Source organism: Cloeon dipterum, chromosome X (assembly GCF_949628265.1).
Source record: "Cloeon dipterum chromosome X, ieCloDipt1.1, whole genome shotgun sequence".
Classification (NCBI taxonomy): Eukaryota; Metazoa; Arthropoda; class Insecta; order Ephemeroptera; family Baetidae; genus Cloeon; species Cloeon dipterum.
Window position 1 is genome coordinate 17,319,055 of NC_088790.1, and position 23,315 is coordinate 17,342,369.

Consider the following 23,315-nt stretch of genomic DNA (forward strand, 5'->3'; position numbering starts at 1 on the left):
GATTAAAAAAACTCTGTAGAGGTGAGCATTAATTTATCCTTCAGCTTTATGATTTGTGTAAAAAATAGTGTCGACCTCCTTCTGAATTCCAGGACTGCGGAACTTTCCCAATTATTGATCTATCCCTTGCTTACTGTTTGTTTAGCACTATAAATACCCAGTTGAGTAAGGAAACAGTCGTGCAATTCAAGAGGCTTCCATGCGGATTGAACGATTTTTTTCAGCATCACAGTTCTTAAAAAACATTTCATACCTTATAGAAGCGTGGCGAAAAATTAAAATAAGCAGCGTGCAGGAGCAGATTCTGAGAAAGCAGAGCTTGATTAAATATGCGCTGAAAATTTTCCGCTCGCCAGCGCTAAATCACATTAGTGAGCAGGCGGCGGGCCGGGCAGGCGAGATGGGCATAAATTTAATTATTCGGGACGCACGCTGTTTGCTGTCCCCAACAAAGTGTTTTATTGCCCGAGCAGCAGGCAGCAAGCCCGGTGAGTTCGCGCAGTGATGGAGAACCAACTGCAGTGCAACTGCAATGCCTCGCGTAATAAGACTAGCGAGCCAGAGCTGCTGCTGCTGCTGCTGCTGCTGCTGGGTGGGTTTTTAATGCCGGTAATTTATGGAAGGTCGTGGCCAAGAAGCTGCCCCAGAACAATACGTGTGGTCTCCTCCGCCGGGCAAACGACCTGACTCAACTCTGCTGCTCCCTTTCTCTGCCTTCCGATCCCAGACCACGGTCACGAGACACGAATTATCTGCATGTTTTCTCGCATTCCAATCAACAGTAAATCCAAGGGCCACCACCCTTCTGCATCCACTCTTTGCAAAATAAAATAGCAGTGTTTAGCGGATTTCATCTAAACGACATTAAAATTCTGTTTGTGTACATTAAAATTTTTCGTTTTTCTAAACAGAAAATAAAACAGCTGATTAAAAAATTATGTGAAAATATATCAATAATATCTTGATTATTTTAGTTCTAGAAAATTGCTTCCGGCTGTTGGCAAATTGAAAATTTTCCGCGACAGAGAGGCTCTCTTTGTGGTGAAATAAACGCTACAAATTCCGATATTTTAAAATCTTTTATAAGTTGGGTATGATGTACAAACATTATTGATAGTTAAATATTGCATTTTTATTTTAAGCTTAGGGATGTGAGATAAATTAACAATAAAATTAATTTTAAAACGCATCATTTTGACTTGTAATCTGCTTGAAGTTTTATTCACCTTAATTTCTGAAATTTTATTCAACTTTAAAAATGAAATAAGATTGTAGATAAATAAAAAAACTGGAGGAGCTATCAAAACTAAATTTTCTAATGATTAACGATCTAGTGCCTCACGGAATGAGATTTATTTTCTAGATTTCGCAAGATATTACAAGTTATTTGCAGTTAGAAACCGCAGAAGAGGTTGAAGATGCGAAAGCATGGGAGGAATTCATAGTTGCTCAATTCATCCAAGACAGAGCATCAAAATCCGCAGCGGAGCGTGAGATACGTTTATATTGGATTAGTTTGATTGTTTTTCATGCTTCCATAAGCCCGGCCCCAGCTCCGTATACGACGCCCGCTGTAACCATAACTACAGACACACGAGCAGCAGTGATGGTGCACACACAGTGCGAAATAGGCACGGACTGAACTAACTAACACATAAATGCTGATAACCATATTTCTTATTTGCGTTTGTCTTTTTTACAGTCGTATGGTGTTATTCTCATTAGCTCCTCTTTTCAGGACAGTCACAGAAAAGATAATTTGAGCCAGAATTTCACTCAGGAAATTCGACGGAGAGATTATTAAAGTTCTCACAATCGCACCGATTTGTTTCTCCAAGATAATATAATAATTTGCCCTTACAAATAAATTTTGACAATTGCATCCAGTCCGTGTCTGCGTGAAAGGCAGAGGACGTGCGAGAGAGGGTGAATATGTGAACTGGCTGCATGCCTCCCGGAGCTGATCCGCAGCAGGGCGGCCCGGTGGATCTCGAATCGTGGCTCCCAAATAATTGATTTATATTAATTTTGACGTTGCCGAGTCTCTGCGTGCGAACCCGCGTGCCTGTGTTTATGAGGGGTTCAAATTGACCGAGTGGGCGCACCACCCGACGCCGCAGTGCACACGGAAACAAGCCAGATATGAAGTTGGCTGGTCTCGCGCTGTCCAATTCCGCCTGTTGACTTTGCCTACCCTGGTCGCCTGGGATTTGAGTGGCTTCTGTGATTGAGCCTAATTGTCTTTTGCTTCACGGTTTGGCCCCTTACAGCTCGCAATCAGAAACGCAGGCGCACATTGACCCTTTTGGATTTCCAAAACTGAGCAACCCATTTATAGTTTCTAGTTTTAGAAGATCATCAAAGCTTCAAGATGTTTCCATGAAAAATTGAACAGCAAAAACCTTAATGTATTTTTAAAAAAACCTCTAGAACAGCCACAAATATATTAGGAACTTAAAAATTTTTATATTTATTTTGACTTCTAACAGGGAATCGAATTAATAATAATCAATCAAATTTAATAGATTTGAACCTTGTTTCAACTGTCTAAAACTGCTGAAGTAAAATTAAATCCCTTTTTGTGAATTCGCATATTTTGCTTTAGTTTTCCCAAAGCATAATTCTTCCCGCAGGAAATTTTCGGCTCTCTCTTTTTAACCGTTGACGATTCGGTTATTTAATTGCAGTTTTAAGACATATAGACTATTTTTATTCCTATTAGCGCACTTTTATAAAAAAAATATTCAGCAATTTTTCAATATTTTTCCTAATCAAAAATAAAAAAAATCCTCCTACTTCATCCGATGGATTGCAAAATATTTTCCAAATGATTCTAAGGTTATGATAATTCGATTTTTGTCATGACCATTGTTATTTAATTTCTCAATTCGCATTCTTGTAGAAAAAACAAGTTCTACATACAGAAACTTCAAGTCAAGAGTCCTCATAACAATAACAATAAAATTGCCAGCAAGTCCCAAGGCAACCTAATTTTTCAACCCCTTTCCAGGTTAATTTTTATAAATTACCTCTGTCACTTGAGGCCGCCTGGTCATTTCTCTGCTCTGGCAAACAATTGGCCAGCGTGAGGAACAAAACACATCATTTTAAGGTCTCAGCGTGCCGTTGACGGGACGCACTTTGTTCCAAACAATTAAGACAAAGGGGCAGGTGAAATATTGTGTCATTTCGTGCGGTCGGCTGGTTGAGCACTCGCAAAAAGGCACTTGGAGGGACAATTTAGAGGCTGAAGCCCTCCAGAATAATGCGCGTGCATGAATTACACGGGCATAATTGCGCAGCTCTCTTTCTTCCCGCGAACCCTGCGGCGGCGTTTAGTGCGCGCGAGAGAGAAAGATTATGAGCGAAAAAGGAGGCGCATTGTTGAAATGAGCGAGAAACGCAATAAATTCAACGCTCCGCGCACTCGGCCCATTATACTTGTTTTAATTAGGAAGCAGCTTTATCTGTGATTGTTTGGCTTCATTAATTCAATTAAAGCGTCCGAGCGAGCATCATTTTCTCATGCAAATGCGATATGCTAATGTTATTTATAAGACGCAAATGACATCATTTGCCTGTGAGTGATGTTCTCTACTTTTCACCACATTTTTCAGCAAAGCGGAAAGATCCAGATTGTCAAATCGCGCATATATATTTGAATCTATAGAAACTCAACGGCACAACGGCTTAAACAGATTCAATTTATAGTTCTGGTTGACCAGAGTAATTTTGAATCATTAAGATAATAATTTTCCTTGATTCTTTTTTCTCAGCACACAACCTTATAGTGAGAGCTCGTATTAAAAAATAAGAATAAATCAACTTTGAAATTTATTTTCAAGGTAGCAAATCAGCAAAATATTCAATTTTGGAATATTTAAAAGTTGATTTCATACTAAAATGGACGTGAGTAGAAAACTTACAATGACAAACAAGGCGAAGGGAAAATAAGGCTAAGGAATTGCCAGAAATTAGCATTTCAGCAGAAGAGATAAAAAATCTCTTGTTTGTAATTTAATTGAAATTACCATCTGACCTGATAAAATTCCAGCGCCATATATTTTTGAAGACGGTGATGAGTAGGTGTGACTTCTTTGGTAGGCCATCTCTGGAGTGCCACATTAAAATATCATTCCAACATGCTTTTCATGGCTGGAGTGCTTTTTTGAGTAAAACTATAAATGAATGGTCCGCGTGCATCGATCAGAGGAGTGGAACGCGTATTCATGCAATATTCTTTGATTGGGCCTAAGCATTTGACAAAGTTTCACATGTGAGGCTCTAGAGAAAATTGGAATACTAGGGCATTAAGGACCTTTTTTGTTGAAATGTTTTAAGAATTTTTTTAACCGACTCGACGCAAAGTGTTGTGTTTGCGGGTGCAAAGTCGGTCCCCTCGGGAGTGATACAGGGGAGTTTGCTTGGCCTTTTACAGTTTAACAATTTTGCGGTGGATTTGCCATCTGCTATAAAAACAAATCTGTGTCAGTATGCAGACGATTGCACTCTGTATAACGAGATTAAAAGCGATGCAGGCTCAGATTTGCTGCAGGAAGATTTGAAAAGTGTGGACGCTTATTGCACTAAAAATGGGACGATGCTGAACGCTAGAAATTAGTAAATTGTACTTTCACGGGATATCCACTAACGAAGAGCCATACTCTTCGATCATTGTCCAGTTAAGTTGTTTAGTATTAGAATTATACTATAGTAAAATTGTAATGTGAGAATGTAATATTTGTATTTTTTATGTTAATTTGAATCATTGTTAACAATATTGTAATTTTCTAGTCTTTAAACAAGTTTATCTGAATTGAGAATACATAAATAAATAAGAATTATACCGTATTGAGAAAAAATCAATCCTGTTGTTTGATAAGTTCATTCCCAGCAAGACGGACGCATATCAAAGGACAGCGTTGCAGCAATATGCTTGGAAACCAAGAAGTTTGCTTCTTTCATCGTTTACCGAGATCTCATCAAGCGGTCTTCAGCATTATTATCAGCCCAAGAAAAGCGGCAAAGTGTTGTTGCAATAAAAATTTTACTGCCGCGCGATTGTGAACTTGGCCGCGCTCAACCGACCGAACAACTTCTATATGTGCTCTTTGAACTGACAGTGCGCTCGTTGATACTGCTATACACTTCTTGTGTATTTATACGATTGTCGGCAAAGCGTGGCGCCGTGCCAATAATCGGATTCTACGCCAGATGCATGTGAAAATATCATCATTCTCTAGCGAGAAAAAGAGTTTGTTGTGTCAAACAACACGCAGCTTAGCAAAAGCGAAAAAACTTGGAATATTGACAACAGTCGACGCAGACACAGAAAAAAATAAATCCAGATTTTATGCGGGATTATTCTGTGCACACATGTTTGAAAATCCAGGACGTATTAGATGTAACTATTTTTATAATAGAGTTATTATCCCTGCATCTATTCAAACCGAAGAGTATACTAACTGCATTACTTAAGCTGCAATTCATTCGAATTAAATTAAAATATTTTGCGGTTTTTATTTTGAGTTTGCAATATTTTGTCTCATTGTATTGACAAAACGTCGATACTCGCCAGAGAAATTGCCTCTCAAATAGATTTAAAGCTCTGGGCTATCCTGAGCAAATTAAGAGAAGAAGAAGCAATTCTTTGGTTTCATATCAAAGTTGCTGACTGAGATTCAACTTCAATTTTATTCAGGCGCCGCAACCTTTGCAAAAATAGACGTAAAAATTTCAAATTTTCAGGTAAAATTTAATATCCGTGGTAAGAGATTAAGAGCACTAACTTGAAAATTCTATACACAATTTTGGCGGTGCCATCCCCCAGGGAGAGAGTAATTAACATTCCGGCGAACGCAGGAGATCACACACAACAGACTGCTGCGGTGATATGAAACACTTAAAAGTCTCTTCGAACGTCGTCATAAAGGTGCGAGCACCCGTAATAGCTGTTCCCAAAGTGAACAAGACAATGTGAAATAAATAACACACCAGTTGACGCTGGTGCACACTTTGAAACACTGCGCCGCAACAACAAAGATGAAGACGCAAAGTTTCGCAGAGTCTCACACAAGCACAATATTATTAATGGCTGAGAAGACTTTTGTTTAAATTTGAGATGGTTTTTGCACCCGCAGCCCTGCATTGTTTCCAGTTGCGATATTAACCATTTTGCAGGGCATCAAATTGCTTTTTTTGTAAAGTAATTGAAACATGAAAAAGGATAGGTTGCTAAGGGCGTGCACGAGTATTTTCTGTGGAAAATGGTTGCCATGGAATCTCATTTCAGCAGAGGTCAGATTTTATCCTCATATGCGCGTCGTCGCTAAGGGACAAAACCCTTTTTTACGATAATTCGGTGGAGCCGGGCACTTCTCTGGCCGGCTTAATTGCGAGAGTTCAGGGAGCGCGCGCGCGTGCGAGAGAGAGAGAGAGAGAGAGAGTTCAGTTTGGAAACAAACGGCGACGCCAAAGTTTTAACTGGGGATGCTAATTTAAAAGTAAAACACACCTTCTGCACAAATAATGGCCGACTGCATGCACCCTCTCACTCAGTTTGCCGCTTTTGTGTTTGCCCAGCGATGTCGGCGAGCAAACAAAAACTCCAGGGTCGCAGCAAAACAACAGCAGGCGCGCGCATTCATTAGCGCAAACTACATACACTATTTTGATTAACGTTGCAAACTTTGGATCTGCTGCCCATTTCCTAGAATTATATCTCAACGTGGCTCAAACATTGTCGGCGCAATGGCATGCACATACATTGTAGCTCTGGCTTGATGGCTTAGCTCGTCCGTTATTCTGTAACATTTTTGTTACGGGGAAAATTGTTCTCTTCGCCGAATTAATTACATGTAGAGCAAATTAATGCAAAGCTGCTATTTGTTACCAAAAGTTTTTTGTAATCTAAATAGGGGCACTTTTATTACATTTCGGTGAAAAAGGAGGAGTGAAATTTTGTCACTTCGGGCAGTGATCTGCATTGCAAAGGCAGAGAGCGACAGTGATGAAGCCTTATGTGTATGGACCTGACTCAAAAACTAAAATTAAATAGGGTTTTTAATAGTTAAATAAACTTTTTCACACCATGGCTAGACAAAATATCTCCATGATCTTCAATGGATCCTGGGTTTTTATCAATCTAAGCCAAATTTTAACAAAAATATGTTTGAAGATAGGTTAATTTTTAAATGACTACATCTATACATGCAACAAATAAGGAATGGATGGCTCAGAGTTAATTTATTGCAAAGAAATGAAAATCCCACGATTCTTTACAACTATCTGTTTCATCCCCGTAGGCCTCACCAGCAGCATATTTATTGTAACATTCTAAAAAAACCTTTCACATGATTAGATTCAAAAGTCGTTCTAAATGTCCGACTGCATTCATTTTTTGGCGCACTAACGAAAATAGAATCGAAGAACGAAATGTTGTCAACCCCGCCATTTGCTCTCCTTACGACGAGTTTCTTTTTACAGCAAGTCGCCAAGCCAAAATTGCATTTTTTTTTCTTTCTGAGTTATATCAATAAGTGAAATATTTCTGCTTTTTACTCTACGAAAAAATGCTAAAGCACCGAGGACAAAAAATCAGTGTGCCTCCCTGATGGCCGCAACTGCTGCCAAATCAAAAGGATTCAATGGATAAGTAATTTTCCACAAAGCGAAATGAGCTTTTATCTACTAAACAAAAAAATATGTCATAAAATTAAATTCCACGTTTATATTGTTTATTCATTTAATATTATAATAATTTATTTTGAACTGTAGACTACAGCTCTCTAAATTTTGCATATGTTAAAACACAAAGTCTCGTTCATGAATCATTTTCAAATAGCTATTTTGCAGTACAAGGAGGGGTATGTTTTCACGGAAAACAAAGAAACAAGTAAACGGAAGGAGCGCAAATATAGCTGGAAAGTGTGCGCAAACACGTTTGAAGCCAATTGCGGATGGCGGCAGCAGCCCTTTGCGCTTATGATTATTTTAATATGCGTGCGTTCGCCTACGTAAGCCTTTAATTCCGTTTCTGGCTGACTTGCTGAATTATTTGCACTGCTAGTTGCAAACAGACTTGTGTGTGTATTTTCCGCAGCACAGCCAAAACTAACAAGTCGTCTCAGCTCGTTTGAGGTATTCGCCGCCGGAGATCTTCTTAATTAAGCACCCATTTTGCATGATAATTCTCACACGCGTGCATTACTTATCCGCCGCGTTTGTAGAGTTTAACATCTACGCAGCACAGCAGCCTATTTGAATAGCTCACACACGCTACATGCTTGCTTTGATCTGATTTGTGCTAGTGCTGGATGTCTCTCCGAATCTATTAGATATGTCTCCTCAGCTCTAAATGTGGTTAGTAGATATGTTTAAAAAAACAGCATTTATTGCTGTAACTAGAGGAGACGCACTATCATTCGAGACATTTTTTTTAAAAAAAAGGGGAAAACACTACTTGTCCAAAATGTTTGAAGCTTTGAAAATCAGATAATGGAGAAATTATTTTTGGTGGCAGAATAGGAATTTTTTTTTGCAAAGTTAAATGCATTTGTGAAATAAAGTTTTAAATTAAAATCTCGAATTTTTCGAGTAGACAGCATCATATTTTTCTAGAGATCGCTTTCCATTTATCTATTTATTGCAAAAATATGCAACAAAAATTATAATTTACAATAAATATTTCAGAAATAATTATATAATGTCATTTTAATCCCTTAAAAGAATGGATAATTTATTAAACACGAGAGTGTACAATAGACACACAAAGAATAATAAGCCAGACTTTCACAATTTGTTATTGGCAGCTTCACATAAAGATATGAATATTTATCAAAGTTCAAAAAATGGTAAAATACAATAGGCATATCACAGTTTATAACCCATTATAAGAACCATTTAGAACGATATCTAAATTTCTGTACCCACAAAATTTAGCATCTAAATTAACAAAGATATTTACAACATAAACATGTAGTACATATATACATCCTAGATTTTTAAAGACATGCAACTCACACAATTTGGGTCCACATTTCCTTCTTAAATAGGCAGAAAAGAGCGCAAAGATCTTCCGTCACTGAACAAACGCGAGAATGTATTTTCTCATCGACTATGGGACCACGAGGGAAAAGAGTCAATCAGCGTTTGTAAAATCAATATTTACAAACGGGAGCAATACCGGCGGCGGGGGATGGAAAGTTTTAATAACTTTTCCACAAAACAGACCGGATTGAGAGGGAAGAGTAATAATTATTTCCCTTCGAACTATAAAGAAAGAAAGAAAGCATAAGAAAAACGAAGGGTGTGCGCGTGATTGTTTTCGTCAGAGGCGCGCGGTGCATTTTGTCGCTCGCGCCTCTTTTCCATATATCTCGCACACATCTCGCAGATTTACAGTTTAATAAAGAGGGTATTATAGAAACTTTACAAAGGCAGTAATCGATTCATTTATATGCAGATTACACAGTCTGGCACTGCTGAAGAGAGAGCGAAAGGAACGTTTTCCTGGAGATAAAACTTTGTCTTCGTCGCGCGCGCCTTTCGTCTGATGTAAAACATTGGGCCGGTCGCTCGCTCTGCGCTGATGAAGCCAACCAACTCCATCCGAAAACTTTTAACTCTCTCTCACTACACTGTTTTGACGACCAGCAATAAAAAGCGGCGGCACTGCTGTGTTTACTAAATAAAACTTTATCTTTGCTCAGACGCTGCAGCTACATAGTGTATATGCGAGATGATTGCTGCTGTGTTTCGCAATAAGTTTCCGCGTGAAAGGAACGGTTGCAGATTGAAATCACAGCGTCTTGATGAAGCCCCGAGAAGGCTGTAATTTTGTAATTTTCTGATCGAACGGATCAATTGACGAGAGGCGACTGCCGAGAATACGCAATATCGCGGCGAAACCTTTCGCAGCTTATGTGCTCTGCACACGAGTACGTTTACCGAACTTGATGGAAATGTTTTGAAGTGAAACAGCAAAAGGAAATTGGATATGAATGTGTCCACGTGTGCAAAATTGCAAAAAGTCTCTATGTTCGGCACATTTACAAGCGGTTTAGTGATCTCGTCTGCCCTCGCTTTTCAATGCCCAAAGAGGAAAATCAACTGAAGTGACTGGTGCAAATAAATTTTAAATACTCCATTTCCCGCTCGTTTCTCTCTCTGATGCCGTTTTCCACCGCCGCTGCCGGGCAAGCGCCTTTTATTTTGATATAATAAAAGAGTTAAGAGAGCGCAGCTTTGTTCTCCCGCGCCGCGCGTTGGGCAGAAATAGAAAAAGGGCGAGGAGGCAGATAGAATTGAGTGCCAAGTAGTGAAAAGGGGCCGCGGAAAGGAAAAGGGAGGAAAAAGCGGCGGTGGCGGTGGCGCGCGGCAGCAAAAAGAAAGGAAGCATTCATTCTTCAGGCCAACTGCTTCATTACGGAGGCCGCCGCTTCCTTTGCTTGTTCCGTATCGATTTTGGCAATTCCGATGGCCAGAGATCACGCATGGTCGTCATCGGACCTTTCTCGCTTCCATTTGATGGATCGGCTGCGGTGCGGCCAAAAGGTGCTCTTCACAGCACCGAAAGCACCCATTCGTTCTCGACCAGTAATCAAGTCGTGCGGCTCTTACCTCACAATAAAACTTTCACTCGTCCCCTTTCCAGTGCCTAAAATACTCCTTCGCAACTAAAAAGAAATTTTTGAAATCTTGGAAATGAACCAAAAACAGATAAAATGGAAAATCATTTCAGAAGCAAAGAAATAGTTGCTTCAATAATTTTGTATTCAATAACTATTATTAAAGGCTTTTTTAAATTTATTCTTCCAACCAAAGAAGAAAAGGTGTAAATGAAAAATGTCAGTTTATAAAATAATAAATCTCTCACAACCGTAACAGCTGCTGTCAAACTTTTCAAATCAAATAAATTAGCTGCATAATGCGTTAAGTTATTTTAACACGCGAGAGCTACGTGTGCTTCCTAATTTGCAAGAGACGGAAATCAATTAGATAAACCTAACCATTAAGGGCACAAACAAGACAAGTTAACTACTGACCCATTAAAAAAATGTTACACCAACACTAAAACACTCCAAAAGCAGTTGACCTTATCGTATACTTTGTAGATCACAGAAGAAATGCTTCATGCCAATGATGCACCAAATGTACAATATGAGTGATTATTAAGTTAATATAAGCTGGAGTAAGGCTAAAATATTTCTTAGTTCGTGGTGTTTTCAGATTAGCTTGTGAGCTCACTTCTATTTCACGCACGAAGCAAGCAAAACAGACACGCTAGCTTAGAATTAGCAGATTGTGCACCGGTGGATGAGCTGGCATAACAAATAACACTCAGGCTTTTTTATCCAGGGAGGAGAAATTTATGCCTGAGCTCCCCTATTGAGTCTAAATAGGGAATAAATACGCAAACTTTGAATAGCTCCCATGCTGATTTGCTGCGTTCTTTATCCGACAATTTTTCCAAGAAAGAAAACACGTGCATTTGCAGTCCAGGTATTGTGTCGCATCCAGCATGCAACATCACTTTACAGAGTGCATAATCCTCACAACTTTTACGGTGGAGTGACTCTACATGGAATCGGCAACAGTGCAGGGTCTTGTTGTTTGATAAACACGCCGTCTTTTTAAAAATAAAAATTCCTCAAATGTAAGATCTAGAATATTTTTAAAAGTCATCATTTTACAGAGTGCATAATTCTCACAACTTTTACGGTGGAGTGACTCTACATGGAATCGGCAACAGTGCAGGACTGCAGGGTCTTGTTGTTTGATAAACACGCCGTCTTTTTAAAAATGAAAATTCCTCAAATGTAAGATCTAGAATATTTTTAAACGTCATCATTTTACAGAGTGCATAATCCTCACAACTTTTACGGTGGAGTGACTCTACAAGGAATCGGCAACAGTGCAGGGTCTTGTTGTTTGATAAACATGCCGTTTTTTTAAAAAATGAAAATTCCTCAAATGTAAGATCTAGAATATTTTTAAACAAGTTTCGCTGCTCAAGATATTTTACTATATTTTTTTACTCTTCTGAATATAAAGAATATTCATGATTCCTACATACTTTGATTAGTTCAATATAATGTATCAATCAGCTAAGCAACCTAATGCTAGACTTAAATCATTTTGGATTAGTTTAATTAATCAAAGTCTCTGTTATCTCGTTCGATATATTACCTGCATTGAAAATTAATAGAAATTTCTAGAATTTCAATTTTCAGCTAGGTAAGTCGTCTCAGAAAAGCCTTTTGATGCAAGTTGATTAGCAGTTCTAATTGCAAATGCGGAGCACAGCGGTCGTATTAAGCGGCTGCTGGCAGTTGTGCAATCAGTTAACAGAGCTGTTGCAATCCCTCCAGCGGCTGCAGCATCCTTTATTGAATAAGCCGCTCAAGATGTTATGTGTGTTGCCTACGTACCCGGCTCAGGGCTCGCTGCCTGCATGCCAAAGTGGCTCTGCAAATTAATTCATTCCGTCATCGGGCTGCAGCAGGCACAGCACCAAGCTTTCGGAAATGGATGCTTTTGCGAGGGTTGCCACAAAAAGGTTTATTTAAATAGATAAAATGACTTAAGAAGAAAAACCGAACACGCGCATTGCAAGTATCAGCGTACCAAACCGTACGCAAACGGCACATCTCAATAAATTAAATTCCAATTTGCTGGTGATATTTTTAGTTGAATTTAAGGGGAATAAATCAATTGAGAATTGCATAGGGACCTTAAAAATAGTTAATGATCAGATTTGGATTGTGAGTTCATCTTCAATTTATCGAGGCTTTATTTTAAAACTTACGAGGTGAGTTGTACTTTTAAATTTTCGCTATTTCGAGTGCACCAACGAACCTGGTAACCCTAGAGCTCGCCTGCACTCTCGGGGGGAGGGCGAGAGAACAGAGAAGAAGAGCTATTGAAAATCAATACTATTAAGTGTGCGAGATAATTTATCTGCAAAGTTTCTTCTTGCGGTTCAAAGCGGTAGGAAGCGGCGCAGCATACAAAGGACGCTTCAACCCCAGCACTTTAACTGGCGTTCTCCCTGCTCCGACTGGGAAATTTCCCTCTCCTGGGCTCCCACCCACCGCACTACTAGTTCTGCGCCTCGCAAACTCCGAATCGGGTTAATTAAAATCAGCCAGCACAGATCATTATCGGTTGCGGTCGTTGGTGAAATTGTGTTTTCAGACTACTTGTCAGTGTTGATTGGAATTTCGAGTCGCCTGCTGCAACCCCCCAAAGAGAAACAACCAAACTTTACCTGATTTCGAGTCAAGTATGCCATCGGATCTTTCAAATCGGTTGACAAATTTCCCTGAAGAAAGTTGCAGCATCGAATAAATTTTATCGTTTCTATCAGATAAATTTTAATGATGCAGCTCCAGCAAAGATCTTGGCTATCGGAATTCCCGGCGTCCCTATCAATTTTCTCGTGCGGCTCTATGAAATGTGATACGACCCGATTATGGTTTTGTGCTCGCATGGGAAGTCTTTTGCTCCGCTGGCTCTCGTTCTTTGAAACGTGTCCTCGACCCCGATATGCGGAGTTATGACAGCGCACCATTGTTTAAGAAATATGGAATTCAGTGTGCTGAAGGAAAAATATCGAATTTATATAGCTCCTGCGAATGCATATACCACACAGGGGATATGACGACGAATACAATCGGAGTGGAAGCAGCCGTTTGTTTCAGCCAATATCACTTGTCAATTTTCTCCGTTTTCGAGTTTTCGATCAACCGACATATGGCAAGTAATCATATTCCTCCTGATTAACTTCAATGGCTGTGCTTATAAATAAAATAGGGTTACGTTGGGCATAATTAGAGTTGCACATGATAAGCCTTTTCAACTACGGTTTGAGCTAAACAATGCCGACACCTATTTGGTTTCGAATTTAGATGAAAATTGGTGGAGATGTTGCTCTAGTTGAATAGTGGCCCACCTGAAAATTTAAAGTCGAAATTCCTAGAATTGTCTTCTTTACAGGGGGTCAAAATTTTCAATTAATCAAAAACGCAAAAATTTCAGTGATTCGTAACTTTGGTTTTGTTCAAAGTAATTAAAAAAAATTAGCTTCCAAATTGATTTACGTTAGACATCAAAAATCTTTCTCACAGTAACCAACCTCGTAAGTCAATGGTCAAGGTCACTAAAACTGTAATTTTTGTTTAGAAACTGTTACAGATTTTAAACTCCACAAATAGAAATTGTTTAAACAGAAATTTCAACAAAATTGAAAAAAAACGATAATAGTTTTAAACTATTAGGACCTAAGCTCTAAGCATTTAATAGTTTTTTATCTCTTTGGGTGATTTTTTAAAGTAATGAAACCAGTTAAGAGTAACAGAAAAACATGAAAAATAGATTAAATCTTGACGATTCATTTTTCACGCCTCTTTAAGCCTCACTGAAAACAATTTGCTACTTAGTAATTTGCAAAAGTGGAATATGGAATACACAGTTTGTAGGTTCTAAATTTACAGTAATTTTTGTGTATGCTTGTATTTCGCAGAATACCTTTTCCTTGCCTTTGCTCTGCTTTTAACAAATATGCCAAAAATGAAAGCGAAAGAAAAGATAACGTGGGTTTCATTTTCGCTTCTGCGTTGATGTCTGCATATTGCGATCCAAAAAAGAGCGCAGGCTTCCAGAGTCGAAAATGGCGAGTACGGCTTCTGCTTCAGTTTGTGAGAATTTTTGGGCTGTGTGGCGAAAGATACACCCACGCTGTCGGTGCTCTCCAGACGCCTATTCATTACCGAGAAGGAGGGGTCACACGGGCATACTCTCCGCGCTGACCTCTCCTCCGTCTTCTTCTTCTTCTCACTGCGAGCGAGAGCAGCGCTTCTTTTATCAAGAAAGAAAGCACACGCTCCTTAATGAGACAGCATTCCTTTGATCGTCCGACGCAGCACTCCCGAGCACGCATCGCTAATTTTTAATTACTCTGACGTGTGCACCGAGTGCACGAGACGCGAGCTGCACCTGCAAAAAATCCATGCAGGAAACAAGATTCGTATAATGTGATGTTGCATAAAAGGAACCAGCACCCGGAATTCTCGGCTATTGGCACAAAATGATTATATTATTTCCAAATCAATAGAGGGATGCGATTGAATTGTAATGGCGAATGCGTGAAGGCAATAAAAATTTATTTCCGAATTTTGATGTCTTCATTATCCTATCGATTGCAATTTCCTTTTATAAACGCCGCCGCAAACTTTTAACTCAGGAGGCTATTTGTGTTTTTTCTTAATGGCCGAAAGATACTTTCCACCGCCGACAAGGGTGGGTGCTTCGTCGGATTAACAGCGCCATAAAAAGATGAGAGAATGCGTTCCCGAAATCACTCAATTAAGATATCCGCCGTTGTTTTCTGCCGTTTTTATTGTCGTCATAAAATGTTTATCCGAAAACAATGAGGCAGAGAAAATGACCTAAATCATGTCTTCGCTGCAGGGAAAATACGATTTTCATTTCTTGCAACGCTCTCGCTTGAAAAGCAAATCAAAATATTCTGCAAGAGTTTTATTGAGTTGAATGAGGAACGGCTCCAGCATGGCAAGATGCCAAAGTAGTTGATATGCATTGCTTTTGAGACGCAATTTTTTCAGTAGCAGCAGCAGCAGCGGCGGTGCGGCTATATGGCCAGTTCTTGCAAATTGCCGGGCAATTCTTGTGAATATATCAATGGCCGCTATATAGTGGCTTTTTAAAAGCCTATCACAAAATCAATTTCCATCGTGTGCCGCGTGGTAACTGTTTTTAAAAATTACATCCGAAAATAACGAATTGAAACAGACAAGAAGTGGCGGCGAATCAATAAAACGGACCTGCCGCGGCGGTCCACGCACCCATCCAAACAGTGTAATTTTAAAAAGGCTTAATAACAAGGTGCGCGCATCTTTTAATAAAAATTATTATGTCTGGCAGGCAGGTAGGCCGATATTTCTTTTCCTGCAGCCATAATTACACCATTTTGCCAAACAAATTTACGTTAAACACTTTGATCGTCTAACTCTAGCGAAATATCGGGAAACCTTTTAATTTTATTTTGCTCTCTTCCTGCCTTGGAAAGTGAATTATTGCGTGCACACATTTTTATTTTAACCTCTGTGACCAAATATAATTAAATAAAGAGAGTAAGAAAAATAGGCTTTTCATAAACAATTGAATTAAAATCCAGCAAGCTAACGATTTACTGATTGAATCATTTTCAAGAAATTTAAAAATGATAATTTTTTTTAACTTTCAAAGAATTTACTTTGTATTTTTCAAGAGATACAATATTATTTCTCTCTTAAATTAAATAACTTCTATTCCTCCCAATAACCTGAAATAAAATTGACGATGCATGTTTTTAACATTCAAATCACTGTTAAATGTTTTCAAGGCATTATTGTAAATAAATCGAAATCTCAATTCTGTCACATATTGTGCATGTATTATGGAGCAGTAAAAAAATCTGCACTAAAGCCACAACAGCTGTTATATCAGCTATATAAAAATAACAACACATTGAATCATATTTCTGTAACCAAAGGCAAGGAAAACCAGTGCAGAAATTGCTGGCTTAAGCATTTTTTACGGAGAAGATTCACAATTACAAAATTGATATGCTGTGACATGGAGTTTTTGCCTTCAAAATTAGCCGAGCTGATTTCTTGGCAGCAAGAAGTTGGACACGCAGTTTAATTTACAGCCGGGTGCAATGTTGGAATAATTTAAGGGGGTGTGTGTTTTGTCTAGTAGCGAATATTGTAATCTTATCTGCACAGTGCGAGTCGTTTGTTTTTGCTGAGCTCCACACTTTTAATAGCAGAGCTAGCAGCTTTTGGCGCATGTCTTCCTCTCAACCAGCCAAAAGTGACACAAGCACTACTTGCCTCCGCGTTACAAAGCGTTTGAAATTCGAATTTAATACACTTTCACAGCTTGAACTGGGAAATAGCTCTTAATATTAATGTTGGCAATTTAATCAGAGGCAGAGGAAGGAACAGAATTTTAATAGCAAGTGAATAAATTATTAACGTTACATTATCTGTCTCTAAATTGTTTAATTTAGCTTGCAAATTTTAAGTTGCAAATATATGCGATTAATTTGTGTCCACAAATCAATAAAATGCAAGTGTGTAAGAAATAACTAACATTAAAGATAAATTAATTTAAATCTTTGATACCCTCTTTTAGAAATTGTGAGAAAGAGTGGAAATTAAATAAAAACGAGTTTCTTGCATATTACAGAATATTAATTATAATTTCATGAATAAAATGATCACAAAAAGCGGTGTTCACTTATGTAGCCCATTTGACCTTTGATTTGACTTAATCATAACCTTACGCGAATAATTGCCACAGGAACTGTTGAGAAATGTGCCGACGAAACGGCCGTTCGTTGAGGAACAAGGAGACAAAAGGGAGTGAAGTGGCAATTAAGCGCGCAACCAAAAAAGCAATTTTCCTCTGCAGAGCGCAAGACTGCAGAGAGCTTTTGGTTTTACACTCTCGCCTCGCGAATTGGCGCAGCAGGCAGCGGACTCGCCATTCTCATTACACACACGATAACAATTAGCCAGCCTTGAGAACGGCCACCTGCTCATTACGTGCGGACGCAAAAAACCGAAATTTCTCCACTGAGCTCTGCTGCTAGGGGGTTGTGAAGAATGACCTTCGACTTTGTCGTGCATCTTTAGTCACGAATTTCCCCAGACTTCAAAAGAAAATTTTCAGGCAGTCAAAAGGTCATAAATAAATTAATTGGAAATGCAACAAAAAATATTAAAATGCCAATTTTTCAAAGTTAAAAACATTCTACTCCTCAATCATTGGGTATACATTCACCTTTTGTTGAAATTACATATATTTGGTTGCAACATGTAAGCATTTTTTCCCTCTCAGCAAAATTTAGGATAATATACAATTCGCTATACCCATATGCACTCGCTGGAAAGTGCACTTTAAAATCCATTTTTGCTTTTCTCACTGCCCGATGCAAAAAGAAATCCAACGCAATGTGCTCAGCCAGTTTTATTCCTCTCCATAAAAATTGAGGCTAACACGAAATGATATTAATTACGATGCGGCGCAAGAGATATCATTCTCGAGAGCGCAAGACAATGGCGGCCGGGGCAGGAATGCCGGCCATTACTCATTACGCACTCTCATGCACGCTCGACCGAATGTGGCGAGTCACCAGAGGTAATTAAGCTGCCGACCGCATCACGATTATTATACGTATACATCACTTATCATTTCGGCGCTGGCCGCGATTTTCAGAACGACGATGCGGACGCTTGCATGCAAATCGAGATAATTTTACCAGCATCGGCCGGGAATAAAGCCAATGTTGCCGCACATGCCGGTAAGCTTGCTATTAGTAGGGAGCTAGGATTATTTCCATATAATTATATCTTCTAAATATAGACGAATTTGTTCAACGCATAAAATGTGCTTGATTCAAATAGAGAGAGGACGTCGATCCGTTTTAAATTCAATAGGATTGCGCTGGCTCAGTTAGAGTGGTGCAAAATGCCGGACACTGATTAGTACAAATATTAGACTGGCACAAAAGTAATTTAAATCACAGCTCATTGACGAATCGAGTGACATATTGGAAAAAGAGCCACCGGTGCGAGGTGAATTAGCACACTCGCAGGTGCAATTGGCACTGCTATTAGACCATAAAGAGAGAGAAAGAGAGAGAGAACGCAGGGCAAATTTGGTAATGGTCCGTCTATGGTCAGGGAAAAAGCAGCTAAATATTTAATCCGTGCGCACACGACGGGAGCGTCGATAAATTGGATCACAAAAAGTGACCATTCGATGGAAGCCTCCGCGACGCGTTTTGTGTGTGCGCTCCGCTCAGCGCTGTGTTTGCTTTGGAAATTGCGTAAATTTAAATCCAGCCCCTAATCCTCTTGCGATTTCACGCGCCACTTTTTGCGTGCCGCTCGACCAAATTTTTCAGCTCGGCCAGTTTATGTGTGCACTGGCACACGCGGATTTTATTGATTCGAGCAGCTCGACGTGAGTGTGACAAGTTTAGTTTTCTGCCATGGCTCAATTGTTTCCTTCCGTTCCAATTTTAGGACTCGCCACTGCTAGCGAAAGTTATCCAAGCAAAATCTCGAATGAGAAGGAAAATTGTTATCATTAAATAAGAGATAAAATTTCAGTTTCGTGGAAAAGGAAGTAAGTTGAGATGTTGAAATTAAGCAGTTTGTGTAAATAAATTTCAAAAGCTCCATACTTAAATGAATTTATTCTTTTTTCGTGTAGCTAAATAGCCTACTAGATGTGCAGATCATAGGTTCTACAAAAATGATAATATGAAATTCGTTGATAATAGTTCAGACGCTTTAATAGAAGAAAACAATTTTCAAGAAAATATAAAAACCACCTGAAGCTTATTTTTTCATTCTGTTAAAGATTTCCTCGGGAAGCTCGATGAATCACATATTTTATAATTTTCCGCAACAGAAAACAGGCCAGGCCACTGGTTTTTCTATGAGAATGGGCAGAATCGGATAGCAGGACTGCTGAAAATAGACGTTTTCGCTCAAAGGATTGATTGAAAGGCGGTTGCGTCGAGCGATCTCCCTCTCGGGGCAAAAAAGATATCAGGTGGGCCGTCGCCAGTTAAGGCGCTTAGCGTAATAGCACACATGGCTGTTGGCTCTGTTTGACAAACAGATTTGCATCTGTGCCTCTCTTCTCTTTTTTATAATAAGTAAAAGCTGTACCGGAATAATTCGCAGGCCTCCTCGCTGGAAATAGGAAGTGAGAGTATCAATTGCCTTCATTATAGCATTCGTTTCGTTTTCTGGTGCGCCTCCAATTAGCAAATAATTTATGATATTAATAATGCTTCCAATTATAATCAAATTCGGAAAGCTTGTGGTTCTGCATTTTTAATCATACAAACCGGGGACATTGGTATAAGCATATATTCCCAACCCCAAAACATTATTGAAACTTTGCGCATTAATTTAGGGAAACGTGATACATATTTCAAGTAAGAAAGTAAGTGACGGATCATTTACCAAATTTCAAAGATTTTTTATTTTTCTTGTTACAAAAAACGCTCGCAAGGTTTAATGCAGAATTGTGGAGCACTTAAATAGTCTACTGTTGATTTATGGAGCACGCAAAAAAACACTTCTGCGTACTTTTAACTTCTTGCATTGACGAAACAGTAAACAAGGGAATGCTTTGTGCATAAAGTGCTTGATAAGTTAACTCGACAGACAATATATGTTGTTTGTGATGGCAAGAAATAAAAAATGAATAAATCACATTCAATATTTAAAAAAAAACTCAGGCGCTAAAAGCTCCAACGTGAGGGAGGAAAATTATCGATCCAGCCGAAAATAGTGCGTTTCATGTGGCGGGCAGATATCAGACAAGCAAAAAAGCAACCGAGCCCAGCATCCTGCGCTGTGCACGGTGCGGTACACATCTTATTTGCACGCGGCGGCGAGCACATATTTGTATGTGATCGGACCGGCTGTCTGTCTGTTGGTCGGTCAAGTACAAAGAGGAAAAACGGGGGAAAAGATGATAGAGGACCACCCACTGGCTGAACACAGGAGAAACAATCGCACGCCTTTGTCCACGACTTGTTTACATTCGCGTGTTTGCGCACGGGGGACGATTTGCAGAGAAAATCATGACCGCTCTTTTGTGTTTGCCGTTTCGCCTTTGTAAATCTCAGCAGCGAGCAGTAGCCACCGCCTAACCAGATTACTGTAGCTGCAGTCTGATTACGTAATTTGATTTTCCACCTCGTAGCACCATTGGCGATTCACGACGCGTCCATCTGCGCACAACACAAATGTGTGTGTTTGTTGTTGTGCTGGCTACCCAGCATAGATGAGTAACTCAATTTTCAACACCTTTTAATTCCATCAATAAATAATTAAACTAGTATTAGTATTCAAAATGACCATATAAATTATATAAATAGTCTGCAAAATACGACAGAAAATTACACCAAATTTGATTCAATCACACGGCAGGCAATGTGAAACAAAATTATATATTAATTTGTTCTTTGATTGATTTTGTTTTCATATTCTAGAGAGATAAAAAGTTGAATCAACATATTCTATTTAGAATTTTCACTCCAAATACTGAATAGAAAAGCCGAATACAATTAAATCCATTAGCGCTCGGCTTTGCATGGACTTGAGGATGAGATTTAAATATTTGTGGTTGTTATTTATTTTTTTTTTATAGTTTTTCATATGACTATATTTTTCATATTTTCTTTAATTCAGCAGCTCTTTGCGTGCAACAATAAATTTTTGCAATCCAGAGAAACACTAGTTGAAAACAATAATAATATGAACTATTTCTTCGCCTCCCCTTCATCACAAAAGGAAATTGCGTCAAGATTGTTGACAGTGCAAACCGCAGCTTTCCCATTCAACTTTGCTGTCATGCGAAAATTGCGCGAGTGGAAGAACCGCATTTTCCGCGAATGCAATTTATTTCTGGCACATATTTTCCCTCGGAAACAAACAAGTCTCGCATCTGAATGCAGATATTACGGAGGTGCACTCGTTGCTTTTCATCACGCAAAGCTGGTATCAAAGTGCGGCGGCTTGCAGCAAGAGTGCGGTGGCCTGCTTGTTTACTCTTAGTGCAGCGCGAGCTGCGAACGAGGGTCGGCGGCTGGCTGGCTGGCTTTATTTGCACTGGCACGCGGCAAATGCATTACCTGCGCCTGGAATTACCTCACGTACTCACAGTCTTGTACGGCACTAAGCCCTTAATGCATTAAACGAAACAAAGTGTGCTCGCCGCCGCCGCTACAGAGCTTGCTGAGCGAGAGATGAGAGCAACAACACCGCCCGCCCGGGCTTCTTCCTCAGCACGCACAGCAAGTCGATCCAGGCAAATCCAGGTGCTTGCAAATCCTCAGGTTGACACATGTGTCACGTGCCCTCGAGCGGATACAACGGATCAACCACTATCCCCAATGGATTTCCAATTAATTTCGCTTCCTCCGCAGTGGAAACAAACGCCCTTGGCACTGGATTAGATGAAACTGAATTTTTAACTGAGGAAAATTTTCAATCCGTGTGGACTGAGCCTAGTCAGGAATGTGTTTTATTTGCTATACGGGCGATTCAGCATGTTCCAGGAACGAACGACACACACGAGGCATTCGTGATGTTTGGTTGTTGAATTAAACGCTGCTTCCTTTTTTGATAAGCGCGTTAGCTCGGAGATAAAATAACAACACAAACATGCTATTTTGTTGTTAGAGATTAACAAAACAAAGCTTAACGACCTGTTCTTTTTCATTTCGATATTATTTTAGGGAACTTTCCGTAAAAATATTTTATACTTTGCCTTTTTATTGAATCTTTATCGCATTTGAATAATTTTTGTAAAATATTTGGTTTACAAATCATTGAAAAATTTTAATTTCATGCATTCAACATTCGTCAAATATCTATCTTAACTCTTAACAATGCAGGATCATTAAAAAATGAGACAACAATTTTTCTTTGCAATGAGTTGGGATTCCTAGAAAAGCGGGATCGTGGCATCCTGGAGATAAACTAATACTCATTTCTATTTATAAAAACAAATTGGTTCTATTCTATAGATGACAATTAAAAGTTATTACTTTTTGATTGATGGAATAGTACATTTTTTTCGCACGTTCTCATGCTTAACAGCCAGCTGTTTCAACCTCTCAGGCCTAATCAGCGGCTTTTCACCTGCAAAGCAAAGAATAAACACAACAGAAATAACTGTGCAGAGGATTATGAGTGCTTTTTGGTATCGTTTAACTGCACTTATTGATGAGCAAAAATTAAAAAGAAACGAGCTGACAAAATTTTAAGCACTCTTATTGGCACTCACACTTGACAAAACTCCCCTGCAAGCCGAAAAATTCCTGTTAAATAAGTGTATAGTTTGTTCCTTCTTTCTAGTGGTCACTTATCTCGAAATGATAATCGCCTTTGATTTTCACTTGCAAGTCGATAGCAAATCAATGGATTATCCTTTCCGCAGAGAGCTGAATCGGCTGGCCAATCTCAAACGAAGGCGAAAAGCCAATTTCCTGCTGGATCTGGACCTTTCTTCTCCATTTCATTCTGCGAACAGTTGAAAACCGCGCAGCACAAAAGGCATCTCGCCGTTGCGTTTAGTTGCTTTTCGTGATCGACCCGGGATTTCTCGTTCACTTCTCTTGGGAAATTGACATCAAATCCAGCTGCCCCACGATTTATTTCCAACGAGGAAAATAATGTAGTGTTTCGCTGTAATTTTTATATTTTTTGTGT